Source organism: Camelus ferus, chromosome 25, assembly GCF_009834535.1.
Source record: "Camelus ferus isolate YT-003-E chromosome 25, BCGSAC_Cfer_1.0, whole genome shotgun sequence".
Classification (NCBI taxonomy): Eukaryota; Metazoa; Chordata; class Mammalia; order Artiodactyla; family Camelidae; genus Camelus; species Camelus ferus.
Window position 1 is genome coordinate 18,182,521 of NC_045720.1, and position 19,054 is coordinate 18,201,574.

The 19,054-nt window shown below is 39.6% G+C and overlaps 1 long non-coding RNA gene across 1 annotated transcript; it reads left to right on the plus strand.

Moving 5' to 3' along the window:
- Positions 1 to 1,491: 1,491 nt before the first annotated feature.
- LOC116659823 lies at positions 1,492 to 18,704 on the plus strand. The gene is made up of 4 exons (XR_004315187.1): positions 1,492 to 1,564; positions 1,754 to 1,757; positions 3,059 to 3,070; positions 18,694 to 18,704. It is a non-coding gene; the product is annotated as an uncharacterized LOC116659823 (long non-coding RNA).
- Positions 18,705 to 19,054: the final 350 nt, after the last annotated feature.

Sequence of the window (19,054 nt, forward strand, 5' to 3'; positions counted from 1 at the left end):
CAGAAAGAAAAAAGATCGTTGTGTTAGTTCTGGTATGTTACAGGATGTTGTATTTTTCAATTTAACAATAATGGTGAACTCTCAGGCATTTGAGAATCGAGGTGGCCTGGTAGAAATGGCTGAACCACGAGTTGAGGCCCAGGTGTGAATATTTCTCTCCTGACTTTGTGAGTCCTTGGGCAAAGCTTTTATGCTTTCAATTTGCTTGGCAGTAAAACAGATGGCTATGCCTAGTTTATAAGATGGTAGGAGAGTTTAAAAAATAATGTGTATGTCCATGTTACAAATGGATAATAAACCTTGAAAGCACCATGTTTATGAAGTCAGTCAGTAATAGGTCACATTTTGCGTGGTTTCTTTGAGATGATATATCCAGAATTGGCAAATCTTGAGGACAAAAAGTAAATTAGTGGCTGTCAGTGCCTGAGATGTTGAGGGAAGTGGAAAGTGACTGCTGGTGAGTATAAGGTTTATTTTTAAGGTAATGAAAATGTTCTAAAATGAGATAGTGATAAGAATTGCACAGCCCTGTGAATACACTAAAAATCACTCAGTGGCACTTTACAGAAGTGAATGTGAATTATATTTTAGTAAAACTCTCTGCAACATTAGAAAAAACAATGAAAGTCAAGTATTTATATGGGGCACATAGTAGGTATTCAAAAATGTCTTTAATTCCTCTGTTTTTGTATATTATTCTATTGAGGGATAATTGACAGATAACATATTAGTTTCAGGTGTACAACATAATGATTCAATATTTGTATATATTACAAAATGATCACTACAAGTCTAGTTAACATCCATCACCTTACAGAGTTACAATTTTTTTTCTTGTGATGATTTGAGAGCTATTCTCTTAGCAACTTTTAAATATGCAATATAGTATTACTTATTATTATCTTAATTATATTAATATATTACTATTATTAACTATAGTTACCATGCTCTACATTACATCCCCATGACTTACTTATTTTCTAACTGAAAGTTTATACCTTTTGACCCCCTTTACCCATTTTGCACCCCCACCTCTGACAACCTTTGTGTTGTTCTTTGTGTCTGTGAGCTTGTTTCTTTGTTTTTTTATGGGGTTTTTTGTTTGTTTGTTTATTTAGATTCCACATGTAAGTGAGATAATACAGTATTTGTCTTTCTCTGTCTGACTTATTTCACTCAGCATAATGCCCCCAAGGCCCATCCGTGTTTTCAGAAATGGCAAGATTTCATTCTTTGTTTATGACTGCATAATATTTCATTGTGTGGATAGATAGATTGCACATTTTCTTTATCTATTCATCCATCAATGGACACTTAGGTTGTTTCCATATCTTCACTATTGTAAATAATGCTGCAATGAACATGATGGTGTATATATGTTCTCAAATTACTGTTTTGTTTGAATAAATCCCTACAGTGGAATTGATGGATCATATGATAGTTTTATTTTTAATTTTTTAGGAACTTATGTACTGTTTTCCACGGTGACGGCACCAATTTACATTCTCATCAACAGTGTATGAGAGTTCCCTTTTCACTACATCCTCCTCAACACTAGTTATTTGTAGTTATTTGCTGTGGTTTTTTTTTTTTTTTAATAATAGCTATTCTAATAGGTGTGAGGTGATACTTAATTGTGGTTTTGATTTGCAATTTCTTAATGGTTAGTGATGTTCAGCATCTTTTCATGTGTCTGTTGGCCAATCTGTATGTCTTCTTTGGAAAAAAAGTCTGCTTGATCTTTTTTAATCAGATTGGTATTTTTGCTATTGAGCTGTATGTGTTCTTTGTATGTTTTCAATATATCAATGACATAGGCTTTGTGATATTTTTTTCCCATTCAGTAGATTGTCTTCTTATTTTATTGATAGTTTTCTTTGTTGTGCAGAAGCTTTTTAATTTGATATAGTCCTACTTGTTAATTTTTGCTTTTGCTTTTGAAGCCAGCTTCAAAAAAAGAAAAATCACCACTAAGACCTATCTCAAGGAGATTACTGCCTATGCTTTCTTCTAGGAATTTTATGATTTCAGGTCTTCTGTTCATGTCTTTAAACCATTTTGATTGAATTTTTGTGTATGGTGTAAGATAGTGGTCCAGTTTCATTCTTTTGCATGTGACTGTCCAGTTTTCCCAATACCATTTATTGATAAGGCTGTACTTTCCCTATTTATATCCTTGGCTCCTTTGTCATAAGTTAACTGACCCACATATGTGTGGGTTTGTTTCTGGGCTGTCTATTCTATTGACCTATGTGTCTGTTTTTATGTTGGTGCTGTACTGTTTTTATTACTATAGCTTTGTAATATAGTTTGAAATCAGGGGGCTTAATACCTTCAGCTTTGTTCTTCTTTCTCAAGATTGCTTTGGCTATTTGGGGTCTTTTGTGGTTCCATACGAATTTTAGGATTGTTTGTTCTATTTCTGTGAAAAATGCCATTGGGATTTTGATAAGGATTGCATTGAATCAGTAGATTGCCTTGGGTAGTATGGACATTTTAACAATGTTAATTCTCCCAATCTAGGAACACAGAATATCTTTCCACTTACTTATGTATTCTTTAATTTCTTTCATTAATGGCTTGTAGTTTTCAATGTATGGGTCTTTTATCTCCTTCGTTAAATTTATTCCTAGGTATCTTATTCTTTTTGATGCAACTGTAGATTGGATTTTCTTCTCTTCCTGATGGTTTATTATTAGTGTATAGAAATGCATCCAATTTTTGCATATTGATTTTGTATTCTGCACCTTTACTGAATTCATGTATTAGTTTTAATGATTTTTTGATGGAGTCTTTAGGGTATTGTATTTGTAACATTGTGTCATCTGTTAATAGTGACCTTTTTACTTCTTCCTAATTTTGATGCCTTTTCTTTCTTTTTCTTGACTAATTGCTCTGGCTAGGACTTCCAATATTACGTTGAATAAAAGCGGCAAGAGTGAGCATTCGTGTCTTGTTCCTGAGAGGAAAAGCTTGCAGCTTATGTTAGCTGTGGGATCGCTATATACAGCCTTTATTATGTTGTGGTATGTTCCCACTGTACTCACTTTGTTGCGAGTTTTTATCATAAGTGGATATTGAAGAACTTGCCTTTTCATATACCTATGGAGCCATTCTGTTATTTTTGAGACCTCTCATTTGAATTTCAATACATTGTTTCAACTGAGTGGAGGGGGGAATTATAATTAGAAAATATAGAGAATTGTAAAAATATCCAAATAACTCAAGGGAATGTCTCACAATATCATCTGTATTATGTTTCTCTATAGGGTAAAAAGTGTCTGAGTATCATAGCTCATAGGAACAGGTACGTAGCCCTGCTCAGCAAAATCAGTTCATTCTAAAATCTGGCCCCATCTTTACCTCCACTTTTATTGCCCAGTTGGTACTCTTCTTCCCTCTCAGGTATGTCGCTCACTTTGCCAGATATATGCCAACCCCCCCTCCCTTTTGTGACTTATCCTGGCCCCCTGATTTAGGATGACTTCCCTGGTATCTCTCTATTCATGCACTTCCCACTCAGACTCACAAATACGCTCAAGTCCCCCTCAGCCAAGAAGCCCACAGCAATTGCCCTTCTCTGGAAGCCTACCCCTTAGGTCCTGTATCCAGAGACCATGACTTCTGAATTCCAAGTCTTTACCCAGATTAAGATGGATTATGCTAGGATCCCAGAAAAGGCTGTATGCCAACTGGAAGTATAAACTATACATTCTGCTCATCCTGCTGATTCTCCAGTATATCCTGTCCGTAAGCATGTTTCCCCAGCCAAAGAAAATAAGCTACTCAAAGAAAGCTTTGTGCTGCATGTTCCTGATGTCCTGGGGGTTCCTTACACAATCACTGGCATAAAATAAACATGTTGAATTGTATAGAGTAGGCCGCTCTGTAAATTGATTAGTATGGAAAAAATTATTATTATTTAGCTACTCCAAGTCTCAGCAGCCTTATCACAAGAAGAGACACCTAAGAATCTGAGAGGTCCCAGGCGTCTTGATGCCAGGAGGACTTTGGGCTTGCACTTTAACAGAGATTCAGTGTCTCCCCAAGAGCAACACTCAGAGGACTTTAAAAACAAGGGATGAAACAGCACTGGATTCCATGGAAACAGACCAGATGGCACCTGAGAATACCTTGCCCCATTACTGCCCCTGCCTCATTTATACGTATGCGTGAAAGTCTGCAACATCCTTTCTAATCTAGGCATTGGCCAAAAAACCCTGGCTGTTAGGGGGATAGTCACTTGATCCTGCTCCCTTTCCTGAGCACTCAATCAAAGGAAGATGTAACATGTTCTGACCACGCTTCTAGACAGCTCACAAGTGAAAAGCCTTAAGGTCTTCTGCAGTTTCCTAAGCAAAACCAGAAAAGCTGAAAGTTGACTGGTAAGATTAATACACTTATCGGCATTAGGACATGGTTATTTTATTGCTGGGATCAGAGTGACATCATTTTTCATGAGGACACCATAATTGTCTTTGAATGTCATACAAGGTGAAATTCACTCATGGAAATTGAAGACAACATTGCACAGCTTCAGTCAAAGGGTACTAAATGATACAGATGATCAAATATACTAGCTTTAAATTTCTGTTCGTAAACCAGGAGTGAAACTACAGCAAATTAGTCTTGAGGTGAAGACTGTAATAACCTGAAATTAGTTTAGGCATTCTTCTAATCTCATTTTTTCACGGTGTAGCACTGTTCATTGGGAAATCTGTTTTCCTTCATTGGCCAATATTTCAGCTGTCTACTTTCCAAATGAAAATACTGAGAGGGGGAGGAGATGAAGATACTAACTGAAATACATCTTATCGGAGATGGCAGAAGCAACTCACTTCTCCCTAAAGCATGCATGACTGAAGATGTAAAGCAACCAATATGTAAAAATCCTTCAATCAAAATATTTAGGCTCTCATCTGCCTGAGCTGTCAGAAATTCGTAAGGACAAATCTGAGAGTCCCTCATATATGAATTCCTTTTTCAAGGCTGAGATGATGAAGCCTGGGCAAGTGTTTAGGAATTCCTTCCTATTACGTTATACGTCAAAGTTCCTTCCACCCCCATGGCAACATGAGCCCCACTGGAAATTCCTTCTGCTGCCAAGAGCCTTAGAAAACCTTTACATTATTTATTTTTCCATGGATTCATTGTGTTTTGGAAGCCTCGCAAGAAGCTGAGTGCGGAGTTTGAGAGCAATAAAACAGTCAGAACAAATGGCAAACCTTTCAGCTTGGCACTGTGGAATGGCGTGTGCATCTGTGTGTTCCTCTCCGTGCGGCTGGAAACTTCTCAAGTCTGGTCCTCAGTTTATGTTACTCAGGCAAATGGTCTTCCAGTTACTCTACAGGAGAAAGCCCTCAAAAGGAAAGGCAACAACATGGACCGGTGATTCTCAGTTTTCACATGCCTGGATATAGCTTGGGGTCTCGCTAAATGCATGTTCTGATTCATTAGGGCTGTGTGTAGGGCTTAAGACTTTGCATCCCAGACAAGCTCCCAGATGATGCTGATGATGCAGGTACACGGACCACACTTTTGGAATGAAAAAGAGGGTGTTAGCTCGGCACTGGGTTAACTCACCCTGTCCCAGACTGGGCTTCCAGAAATTAAGTCAATGCTTGCACTTGACTTAATTGACACAAAATTGAAGTTAGTCCATTTCACAATGTTTGTAAACATAAGATTCGTTTCGTTTCCATTTGGGGACAGTATTTACCAGGAAATAAAACAGGTTATCAGTTAACCCAGGGAATGAGGTAGATGTATAAGGAAGAGTTCTCTGTTCTTTTACTTAAGCATTTTTCATTCTCAATTTGTAACTGTATATTTTGCTTCCTTGTTAAACGTAGCTAATGCCAATTTCATCTTGCAGTTTTATTGAAAAGCTCATCTTAGCTGAGTACAAATCAGTCCCAGAAGCCATCACTGCTGCCCCTGTGCATCAGGCACAAGTATGAGAGCAGAGCTTGGCATGGCCTGTTTTACTTTGCTCACCCGAAAGGAATCTCATGTCCAGTTCCAACCCAGATGTCATTTGGGGTGCTGTTATATAGAAATTCCAGTAATTAAACTCACTAGGCTCTGACCAGCTGATATTAACCCTCTTGTTAGGTCACAAATTGCTTCCTTCTCTTGTATGGAGAGGTAGCTAAGAGCCCCTCTGTGTTCTGAATTCGTTACAAGCTCTCAGGAAAATGACCTCCAAAGGCATGAGCTTGGCATGCAGCAGTGATCAGAATGGATTTGTGTGTTTATGTCTACTGTCCATGGGCGAATGCACATACCAGGCCACATGTGATGAAGGAAAAAACAATAAACTCTGAATTTCAGAGTTTCATAACCTTATGGAAGCATCTTCCCTGAGAGGGATAAAAAAGTAGTGTACCAAAAGACGTAGTAAGGTCCATGGAAGGTCAGAAGAAATTTAATCCATTAAAAATGGAGATTATTTTGCCCTGTATCCCAGGTAACACTTACAACATGTAAATATTTACTAAACATCTATCATATGCATACTGATTGTTCAAGGGTAGAAGAGCCAAAAGCAGAGTAGAGTCGATGTATTTATTCAGCTGATATGCGCGGATGCCTTCCTTCTACCAGGAATGGGATACAACCATTGCCATCAAGGGACCTCTTGGGTAGAGAGTATCGTTTCAGGCCACAACAGTGTCTTCTCTTGTCCTCAGAGATTAAAGCTTGGGAGACGCGTGAGTTCAAGAGCTGTGTAACGTGCCTGTAAAAGGTATGGGGCACACTTTACTGTGGCTGCACGTGTCAAAAGAGATCCATAAGTAAAGTAGGACTTGAGTGCCATAAAATGTGTCAGGTAGAAGCAAAGAAGTAGTAAAGCTGATAAGAAATATTTGCCCATTGGGATAGTTCTATCTGTTCAGAAAGACAAACATGAAAATGCACACTACAAAATACATAGGCATAAATAAGTCAGTTATACACGCACACACAAGCACACAGTATGTATAGATATAACTTAAGTGCCGTGCTGTTGACAAGCAAACAAGTGTGCTCTCTCCTAAGAGAAGCTGGAAGGCTGAGTAAGTGAAATGAAGGCAGGAATGGATCTGGTTCACTCTTCCAGTCCCCGTATCCAGCACAAGGTCTGGTACATGATAGAGGCACAAGACAGTCTGAATAATTAAGGTATAAATCTTCGTTTATTCATTGAGTTCCAAGTCAGAGGTGAGATGCCTCGTGAGTATTTCTGGAATCACTCCCCCCCCCCAGGATCCCCCCACCTTTGTGCTTCTAGCTTGTCTACCTGCTATTTTGGCTGGGACTGCTTTTTCTTCATCAGTGATGGTTTCACGTGCTCTGGACCCACTCTTGAAGGTCCTGAAAGCTGAGAATGATTTCCAGCACTGCCTCAGAGATCCCTCTGAACCACAAGAGCAAAGTGCTGGTGGAGTGGTTGCCGTGCCTGAATAACCTGCTGTCTTTTCGTTTAAGATCACTTGATTCACTGTACAGAGAAATTGTGCTGAAAAATACAGAAAATGCAGAAAGATAGTTCTGGTCAACTGAGACAAAGGAGCCTGAGGTTGGCAAGCGTGTAGACCATCTTTCACTTTCCAACATGATTGACAGAGAACAGCTTCATCTTTCTGTAGTGCAGTTTTACTGCACGTGTTACAAATTCAAATTCACGTACCTTTGAACACTTCTACATCTGCGGATTTTTTCTAGTTGTGCTCATGTGTGCAATGGACAAAGATGTAGATTGCAGCACTGCTTGTGGTAGCTAAAATACTGAAAGGAAACTAAATGTGCAACAGTACAGGCATTGAGTCAATGAGTAGTATCTTCATCTAGTAAAAGGTGATGCAACCAAGAAAAGGAAGGGAACAAGCTCCAAGACACACTGAAGTATGAAATAAATCACAGTACAGAACAGTAGGCATCAATGATCATTTCAAAGGAATGTGTACAATACATCAGTGATGATAGGGATGTAGAATTTCTTTTAAAAGATGCACAATAAACTGGAAATAATAATTGCCTTGTGTAAAGGACACTTGGAGTGAAAAGAGAGCCTTAAGTTATCATGTAGACTTTTCTGTATCACTTGTATAGTTTTTACCATGTGTCCACATCAGTTTTCAAGATGAATTTTATAAAATTACTGTTTAGGACAATAGAACAGCCTAAGGGTGGTTAGACACCACAGTAGTTGCGAAATTGTGCTACAGATCCTCTAGCAGCACTCCAGTCACCATTTCCTAGCGTTCTGCCTCAGGATGGCAGTCTAGCTCTTCCGTTTGCTCATTTCTGCAGCAAAAATTTAGTTTGGATTTCCTCCGAATGTTCTCTGGTTTCACCTGCAACTCTGAAGTCCACAGTGGATTGAATTATTAAGGGGCTACTTCCCCAGAAAGAAGACTCAGGTTTCACTATATTTAATTCACCTGATCTTTTTCTTTCCTAATTTTCTCCCTCTTTTAAATTCTCACAACACTATCTTGCCTCGCCGACCACAGAACGCACAGTGAAGTTTCCATCTTACCTGTTTAATGAGTGGCCAGCTTCCAGAACCTTGTCCATAGCTAAGGAGTACCTTTTAGACGCTCACCTTGGACATATGTGCCTTGTTTTCTCATTATTCTCAGTGGTGTTTTTATTTTATTCTCTTCTTAATCCCAGTTCCTCTGGTTCTGTATATTCTTCCTTACACACCATAGTATATTTTTTCTCAGTAGAATATTTTCTTCCAATAACATCTCGTGTGGGAATACTCACAGGTCAACCTGGACTTCTCTGGGTTAAGGGGGGAGGGGGAGGGGATGTGACCCACCTGCGTGTCTTTTCTTGTCACTGCCCATTTGCCCCCAACTCTCTGCTCTCCTCACCCCAACCCTATAGATTATTCTGAAGTATCACCAGCGGTGCCTAAGGTGCACAGTAGAGTTTGAAAACCTCTGTCTAGAACAAGGAAAGCCAGCAGTAAGGGAAACTGGAGTCAATATTGTCAGAAAGAAGGCAGAGTTACTATGGTAAAACAGGAGAAAATGTAGCTCTAGGATCCAGGTTTCCTAGTCTGAGCTACAGAGAAGCCTACAGACGTTCTGTGCACCAGCCTTCCGGGACAACCGCAACACTGTCACAGGGCAGCTGAACAGATTGCTGCTTTCTAAAAATCTGTATATGTATTTTAGTGACAATATGAAGGATTTTAACTTTTTATGACTCCAGGAAAATGCTATCAAAAAATTAGACCTATAAAACCTGTTTTTCTGATATTTAAAGAAAAGCACATTTATAAAATGGTGTGTAGAGAGCTCTCCCGCTCTAGCCCCAGGCAGGGTTAAGACAGCCTTGGGCTCTATTCCTTCCATGGACAGCCCTCTTCTGAGGCAAAGAGTCAGCAGAAAGCGTCAGGGAGCCCATGGACGTGACGTGCTGCATAGCCAGGCTGAGCCTCAGTTCCTCCCTCAGAAGACAGCTAGTGTTTGTGAGCAGTGTGGTGTCGTAGTCAGCAGAGCGTCTGAAGCCAGACTGTCCCCACTCCCAGCTCAGCACCTTCTAGGAGTGTTATGTTGGGCAAGTCTTAACTGTGCCATGCCTCAGTTTCCCCATCTGTACAGTAGGGCAAATACTAGTACCTCCCTGAAAAGGTTGCTATAAAGAGTCAATAAGTTATTTTTGTAAAGCGCTTAATAAGTACCATATGAGTATTTGTTAAATATCAATGCATAGTCACATTATATAGTAATATTTAAGTTATACTAGAAACAGTTCAAAGCAGTAAGCACAGAGGGCCAGAACTGAATGTGAGATGTACTTGGAGTAGGTGGTTTTCGTCACAAGTCTTTCTGTCTTCTGTGGTGTGCTTTTTTTTATTATTATTGTTCACGTCCCTTCATCACTTTGGTATTTTTTAAATACCCACAGTATTTAAAGAGAAAATAAAACCCACAGTCCTAGATATGAGATATTTATCGTTACTTACTCTTAGTGAAATTATTCCTTCTCAGAAAATTAGGACAATAACCTCATTCATTATTTGTTCCCTTCCTATCTCTTTTATCTCCGGAAGGAAACACTGTTCTTAAGTAAATAGGGCAGCTAGCTCTGCGACCTTGGGAAGAAGACGCGTAATCTCTCTCACCCTGTTTTCATCAGGATTGCACTGGAAGGTTCTTTGCAGCTGTGAAGCCAAGGCAGGATATTTTGTTGCTTTTTCTTAGCTTAGAAAAATACAAATGTATCATCTCACAGCTCTGTAGATGAGAAGCCCACCACAGGTCTCACTGAGCTAACACCGAGGTGCTGATAGACCTGTGTTCTCTCTCTGAGGCTCTGGGGGAGGGTTTGTGACGAGTCTTTCCCAGCACAGAGGCTGCTCCCTGGCCTTGCTCCTCGTCTCCCTACACCTGCAAAGCCGGTGCCGGCGGGGCGGGCCTGCCTCACAGCCTAACACTCTGACCTCCTTTTCTACTGCTTGTTTTTTTTCTTTAAACCACCCCCCCCATTTTATTTATTTTAATTGAGGTGAAATTCGTATCATATAAATTCAACCACATTAAAGTGAACAAACAGTTCAGTGGCATTTCGTGAATTCACAATGTTGTGCAATCACCTCTGTCTAGTTCCAAAACATTTCGTTCCCCCCAAATCCCATGCTCACTAAGCAGTTGCTCCCCATTTTCTGCTCCCCCTGCAGCCGTCAGCCTGGCTTCTCTCTCTGTGGCTGTACCTGTTCTTGGCACTTCACATAAATGGAATCATACAATATTGGACGTTTTGTGTCTGGCTTCTTTCACCTAATATTTCTGAGGTGCATCCATGTATTACCATGTAAAGGACTTAATTCCTTTTATTGTTGAATAATAATATGTCATCGTATTGTCATACCACAGTTTGTTTACTGGTTCTTCCATGGGTGGACATTTGGACTGTCTCCACCTTTTAACTATTGTGGATAGTGCTGTTAAGAAAATACTTGTGCGTGTATTTGGTACTTGTTTTCAATGCTTTTGGATATACAGCAAGGGGTAGAGTTGTTGGGTCACATGGTAATCCTATGTTTAACTTTTTAAGGAGCCACCAAACTGTTTTTCACAGCAGCTGAGCCAAGTTACCCTTAATTTTAATACATCTCCAGAGGGCTTCGCTCCCTCCCTTTCATGTGACCACCCCCCCACCCTTCTGCTAATACCTCCCAGGATGTCAGGGGTTCCTCTGACATTTGCTGAAGCAGGAAGCCCACCTAAAGAATGTTCTACATATGCAAAACTGCCAGAAACTCCTAGGAGACTGCCAAGGCTTTCTAAAGAGTTGTAGACCTTTGGAAACCTCTGATGGAGCTGTCCTATGCTGTCACAGACACATGCACAAAATATGTTAGACGTTTTGTAAATGCGAGAAGTAGTGTAAGGTCAAATGAGCCAGCTGGCTGTTAGAAGTTGAAAAGAAAAACAACTACAAGTTCACAGTCTTCATAAAGTATTTCTTTATATCAAAACTTTTATCCATTTGGCAAAAGTGTCTTAACTGCCGGCAGCATGCCTCGCATTATGCACTGATTCAATAGCACCATCCCTGTTATCAGATAACTCATGATCTAGCTAGGGAAACAGATGGTGAGCAAATAATCATGTTAGAATGTGACAAGTGCTAAGGACAGGGTGGGACAGAGTGTAATGGGGGTGCGGTAGATGGAGGAGCTTCTCATGCCTAAGAAGCTGAGAAAAGGCTTGATGGGAAAAGAGATTTTCAGCTAGATCACAAAGCACGGATAGGAATGTGGTCATCAGAGACAGGCTGAGTCTTCGGATGCTCTGATCAAAGGCTTGGGAGGACACAGCTGCAATCTTTAAATAATTAAGTGTATCTAGCAATAACAGGGTATGTGAAGGTGAGTGTGAGGGGTTGAAGTTGGAAAGTAAACATGCGTCTTATTGCCAGCCAGAAGCAGAGTGGCCCCAACCAGTGTGAGACTGTCCCCTGGGAGAGCAGCCCACTCCTGACAGTGGGAGCCCTCTGCGGTATCGCTGGCCCACGCTGGCCGAGCACTGGTGTCAAGCACGTGCAGGAATGTGAGACTGACTTCTGGGGGCACCGAACAGAGGATTTCAGGACCTCAGAATGGCGTTTCTCTGAATTTCTAAGTGCATTTGTCAAAATCCTAGGAAGCTCTGTTGTGTAGTATAGAGGCATATAAGCTTGGGAATAAAACAGCATCTTTCTTTCTAAGCATCAGTTTTCTCACCTGTAAAATGGGCCTCATGAAAATATCTGCCTTGTAAAGTGTTGAAAGGATTAAATGACCAAACTGCGCATACAGTTCATTCTTTCTTTCTTTCTTCTTTCCTTCCTTCCTTTTTCTTTCTTCCTTCCTTCCTTTCTCTTTCTTTCTTTTTCCTTCTTTCTTTCTTTTTCCTTCTTTCTTTCTTCCTTTTTTTTAATTGAACCCAGAAGCTAATACAGACTAAGCATGCGGTCTACCACTGAGCTGTTACCCTCCCCTAGAGCTCTCAACATAGTACTAAGCACACAGTAAGCATTTATAAATGCAGCTCAGTATTATTCTTAATGAGCAGCTCTAGGGAGTCCAACCTGATTTGGTATCTGGGAAAATCTATATACTTCAACTTTCTCTTAGGAAGCATTTGAATCAAGGGGCCAGTTATAGCCACAAAATCTTTATCACCAAAATCCCAAGAAGATTTGGATTTTTTTGTTAGTTGGCTTGGGAAGGAAAAAAAATTTATGATTGCTTCTCTCAGAAATTTCCTAAGGAGCGATCTCAACACATGTCACTGGGTGATAATCCCCTAAACTTCTTGAAAATGCCCCTGAAAAAAGGTAAAGAGTGACTCAGGGAGAGACCTTAACATTTTAAAAGGAGTCGTCTCTTACTGGTTAACAGAATTTCAGGTATATTGCATTAATGTTTGCTATTCAAATCCTTGCAACTTCTCCAAGTTTCACATTGCAGGCTATCTAAATAACTCAGCAAAAGCTAAACCTACCTTAACGAAACTCTATCCTGAGGTGAAATTACATTTAGAAAAATGGAGATTATTCTGACACAGTTTAAAGGCTTTTCTTTGAAATCTGTCACATTTAACAACCGTGTCCGGGCAGATGTTTACACCTTTCGGTATGACAAAGAGGAAGACAGACCAAAGAGAACAAGTTCAGACACTGAGCTTGCCTTGGCTTCACTCAAGAAACGATTGGTAAGAACATTGGAAATATTATTAAATTTACATAAAGAGAAATATGGAGACAACATAAACAGGTCAGAGGAATCATACCTGGGAAGTAGGAAACATGTCGAGTTAATAATTAACAATAAGTTTAAGAGAACAGAAAACACTGTATATATTTTTACATGCAGCATCTTTTTCTAATGAAAGGGGTGTTTTGTTTTGTTTTAACAAAAGCAAGAAATGCCCACCGTAATGGTGCTGTATGGCTGATTTGCCTAAAAATCGACAATTTATGTAACATTAGCAATTTATTGATACATAAGTACATTTCCTCTGGTAAACCAGTGAGTGACTCAGGATCACTTCTTCACATGCTCTACTGCTGTTTCCAGGCTATTCTTAGGACTCTAACCTGTAGGGAGTTTCTTATGCTCTGAAAATACCTAAGATCTGCCCTTATTAAATGCTGCATTTTCATCAAATCTAAAAATTGAGGCAAATGGACTTCAGATTAAAAATCAAACAAACATTGCAACCTCTGGAATGTCCATACTTTAAATCTTACCGTTGTATTTGGAAAATCACCCCCTTTGTCCTGTTTAATCATTGGTTTCCAAGTGCCTGCTCAAAGAATGTTTTTTTTTCCTTCAATGTCAAATACCCTGACATTGGACTGGGTCGTTTTGAATCTGTTCACAGTGTTAGATGACTCCAAACAAACAAACAAACAGAAATTTTGTACAGAACAAAAACTGTGTCCTAAAATTGGTTTTCCATTCAACTCCAATAATTCACTTCTTTATAATTATCTTTCCATTACATTGGCTGCTGTCTTTATGTGAGAGACACTGAACTTCATTAGCCATCACAGTGAGCAACAAAAATGTACAACTGTTGATTCACCAGCAAAGCATCTGGGTGATGTGGGGCCGTTAGGATTCAGGGCTGATGAATTTTTAAACTTGCACTTTAGTTTTCAAAACAAGGCAAAATATTTAAACAAAATAGGTTCTGTGGTTGCCTTTTTTTTTTTTTTTTGAGATTTTCTCTGATGCCCTAACCTTGAAGATTCATCTCTGAAACTAAATTTCTGACTATCCTGTAATTCTCTTTAAACAAACAAACAAACCAATAGTCTATGCACTAGAAGCACTAAAATCTCACAGCTGGAAGGTGACTCATTTATCAGAATGGACTGTTAAATTTCCCATGACAATTTCAAGGGCCCGAGTATCAAAAATCAGTAACATGTCCACCCTTTCTTTAGCTGATAGAAAGGTTCCTGTCTTATCCGTAATTCTTATCTATCTTATAAAAGTCCACATCTTGTAATTGATAATTAAATCATTGGGATGGCACTACCTGTGAATAAAGAGAGAAAACAGTGAGTAATTCTGGTGGAGCTGATGCAGTTTACTTTAGGAAAATGAATAAGCTCAGCATCATGGACAAAATTTGATAACTTTGTCTATTAATTATATTCTTTATTATTTATAAATGTATATCATATGCATTTTTCTTCATATTTGTCTAAAAGACATGTATATCATATATAATTATTTCACCTACTGATAAAGGATTCAGAAGCTCGAAGACTTGAGGTTTTTGTAAGTTTAATTTTGGAAGAGTTATCTTTTTTCTCTACTTCAACAAAAAGGACATCCCTCTTTTTAATATGCTTCCTAATTTAGTATTAGTTACAAAAGAAAGAGAGTATGTTAGGAAGATGCAGAAATCCACACATGTCAGAAAATCCCAGGAAAGCATTAAAGCTGGCTCAGGGTTTTGGTTTGTTTTTGTTTTTGTTTTTGTTTTGAGGTTTATTGAGGTATAATTGAAAAAATTATACAAAAAGAAAATTGCACACATGTAACGTATTCATCTTGATAAGTTTGGGCTTATGCGTATACCTGTGATTGCAGCACTGTCTTGCAATTCTTTGGGATCTGAAGACTGTTCCCAGAGACTGGGAACAGTAGTGCTGTGTTTGCATGTCTTGTGCTTTTTTGGGAACCACTTCTTGACATTTTTGTTTTGTTCATATTTTAGGGCAGCAGTTTAAGTGATTCCTTACACAAAAGATTTTAAATTTTCAGTTTTTTTAAAAATCATGATCTAAATTTCTCACTATTTTTCTGCACCTGCTAAGAGCCTAACAAATATCAATGATGATGATATGAGATCGAACATCCCCGTCCTCCAGGAGATCAAGGTAGCATCTAAAATTATCCTTCCTCTCTTCTTACACTTTTTTTGTTTCCTTCAACATCAACAAATCAAATGATAGCCAACTAACCAGGCAGCATCCTTCAAGATCAAAATTTATTTTCAAGAGAGTTAAATTCCTTCGAGAAAAAGAAAAAACAATTTGCCAGACACTGTTATGAATTCTTTGCAAACATCTTATTCAAGCATAAATAATCCTATGAAGTATTTTATACATGAAGGAACTTAGGCTCAAAGAACTTGAGTCACATAACCAAGGTCACACCATACATAATAGAATTAGGATTTAACCCCAGTTCTGTGTAACTTCAAAGACCCTGCTCTTTCCTAGACTTACACCTTCTCCAAAGACAGTGGCAGGAATCAGGGTAGCAGGTGAACATTAGAATGGAAAGATAAACGTCTTCAGAAATGAAGAAATGAGAATTTTATTGTCTTGTTCTTCAAACAGAAATGATAGGTGGGAACCACAGTGAGACTGAAAAGTATAGGTTAGCATAACTCAAGACTGTTCATGTTGCCCTGCTCTCCTCTAAAGCACTGTCATTAATTTCTTCACTCAACACTAACTTATTGGGCGCCTAGTAAGAGCCTCGCACTGTGCAAGTCACCAATATAGCACAGTGAACAAGAGTCTCTGTTCAGAAGACCCAAACAATTAACAAATAAGCAAACAAAAATATAAACAAAATAATTGAGTGGTCTGGGTTTCTCTGAGCAGTTAACATTTGGTTTGAGATCTGAAGAATGGGAAGGAAACAGAAGTAGAAGAATTTCCTAGGCAGTAAAGAACAGCACGTGCAAAGGTCCTGGGGCAGGAAAGACCTTAACTTGGAAGAAACTGAAAAGCAGGCTATAAATGTAGCCTTATGAGCACAGGGTAGGTCATAGGAGGTGGTGTTGGAGTGAAAGATGGGTGCCACCAAGCAGGACCATCAGGGCAAGATGAGGGTGTCATTCCTCTCCGTATATTCTACTTTCTTCCTTTTGTCAACAGCTAAGCACAAAGCTTATTATTTTGGACAATGCCAGTCAGGAAACACACTGTACTCTTGTTCTCAATACCTCCTGCAGGACCAAGCCCTCAGTAGCCACTGTGAGTGCTACTCTGTGATAACGTCATATTTTTATGCGATTTATACATGACAGCGGACTTCTGAGCATTCTTTGTTCTTCCTCACGACAACCAGGTATTGTGTAGCCTGGTAGCTATGTGCCTGTGACAGTCATACCTGGCACAAATCAGAGTTCTGCTACTTCACAGCTCTGTGACTGCAGACAAGTCACCTAATCTTTCTAGACCCCGAGTTCCTCATTTCATAAAGGAAACACATATCTTGCTGCATTCATCCTGTGAGCAATAAGCAAGATAAAAGTATCAAGATTCTGTAGCGTAGGGTCTGGCAGGAAGTAAGTGCCCAATACCTGGGCATATTTTTTTCTTTTCTTTTTTTCCTCACCTGTGTATATTTCAACCACATCCCCACCCCATTCTGCGGATAGTGAAACCGAGAATCAGGGATAAAGCGACTTGCCTAAGATTGCACATTTAGGAGATGCTAGAACCAAAACTTTGGCTACTTCATCTAAGTGCTTTTTATCCTCAACTGCAGTGAATCACTGCAAAGTGAAAGAGGGTTAACAAACCTGTTTCCACCCTGCGGGAGAAGGTGTCACATACAGTGAGAGGAAGGTCGATTTCTGGGAGCGTGGGATTAGTTTGAGTCTTAATCTAAAAACTCTTACACCAGAATTTCTTCAGGGCACACTTGCTCTCCATTAAGCATTTCTCTTCGCTATTTTTGCTGAGCAAAAGAAGAAGGAAAAAAATCATCCTGCCGTATGCTTTCTTAAAAGGGAAAAAACAAGTGGAAGTTTGATGAAATCGTGTGGGTGCTCTTGACTTATCTTTACCCATCACCCTAGAATGTGCCCAAACGGAAGATAAATAGTGTTATTACATCCAGTGCTTAGTACTAAGTTCCAGAAATGCCGCCCAGACACTAATCCCAACAGAATGTATGGAAGTTAATTATAACTGCAGCACACAGAAGTCAGCCAGAAGATTGCAATCAACAAGATTCACTGAATGAACACTTTGTTCTTGGCTGTGAAGGAGACATGCAGATCTCTCTCCTCCCCCTTCTCCATCTCCCTTCTGCCTTTCCTACATAACTCCTCAAGGGCTACTCCAAGCTAGGATCAAGTGGGCTGTAAGCCTGAGAAGGAAAGGAAACATTCTGGCTGGCTCACGTCCAGGGAACATTTGGAAAGCCCAGGAACTGCAGAGACTGCTTTCTCTAGAACTTTAAGCTTGAGGCCATTTACTGCACTCTTCTTCTCCTAAGGAGGGTATCCATCAGGCATTCAGCATAGTAGCATCTTTCCCTGAAATATGGTTAGCTGCAGGGCCACCAGAGATTCACCTTTGCTATTAAAGCCTTATTAGGAAGGCTAGTCAGATTTCAAAAGTTGTGGTTCTTATGAAAAGGCAACTAAGTTTTCTGCCATAAAGAGGTGGGATCAATCAGCCCTGAATCAAAGAAAAGTTTGGGCCAAGAGAACGTGAATCGGACTGGAAGTAGGCGTTTGGATCTCTGCTGCTTACTCCCTTTGGCCATCTAGAGGGGGACAGTACTGACGCCATTGTCCCCAACTCACTATCCATTCATTCATTCATTCATTCACTCAAAGTACATTTCAGTACATGCCTAACCATGCAGGGGATGGAATCTTCCCAACATGTGTCACAAAGGGCATTAGTCATTCAAGAAATTCATTGAGAACTCTTATTTCTGTCCTTTTAAAAATAAGGTTTGGAAATGCTGACTACTTGAGTCTCCTCCGGAAGACTCACGATGCATAAAAGTTCTGAGGAGTTCTACATTTAAATAAAAACTAATTTTGTCTAGCCCAGAATTTCTTCCACTTTACTGACTTATAACCCCTCTCCCTCTTTTCAACTGAATCTATTAACAACTCATGAAACTAATGTCTCATGAAGCAAACTTTAGTAAAGGCTACGACTCTATCTAATCCGCCCCAGATTTACCTTTTTAACTCTAAGTTTTATAGGTACCAATATTCCTTTTTAGATTTCTGACAAATTTCTTTCCTGCCTGAGCTAAGTACCAAAAAATGAGTACCTAACTTCTTTGGGGCTTCAGTAGAAAAACAAAAATCCTGTGTTCCCATGACTAAGTTTAAGAGTAAGGATGGGCAGGGACTTATGGGGGAAGGGACCATGCAAACTACGGAGACTTGCCCCCCTGCCTCTGTACAGCACCAGAAGGAGCCATTCCAGGCAAACAGAGTCTCATGTGTTCATTGGCCTCTCAACAAAACACTCAGTTCTATCAGCACATGCTTACTGGGTGTATTTGGGGTCATGAAATTGAACTAAATGCCGTGGACCCCTCCCTTGGGGAGGTTACAGTCTAGCCTAGGGTTAACACGTGGACAATAATGATTACAGCACAAGGTGGCAAACATAATTGCCATAGGGAAGGTGCAGATTAAGTGCAGTGAGTGATCTGGGGAGGAAAAGATTACTCCCAACTTGGATAGAGGGAGATCACAGAAGCCTTTGTGGAAGAAATTGTATTTTAGACAGGACTTTGAAGGATAAGTAAGCATATGTCAAAGCCAGAAGG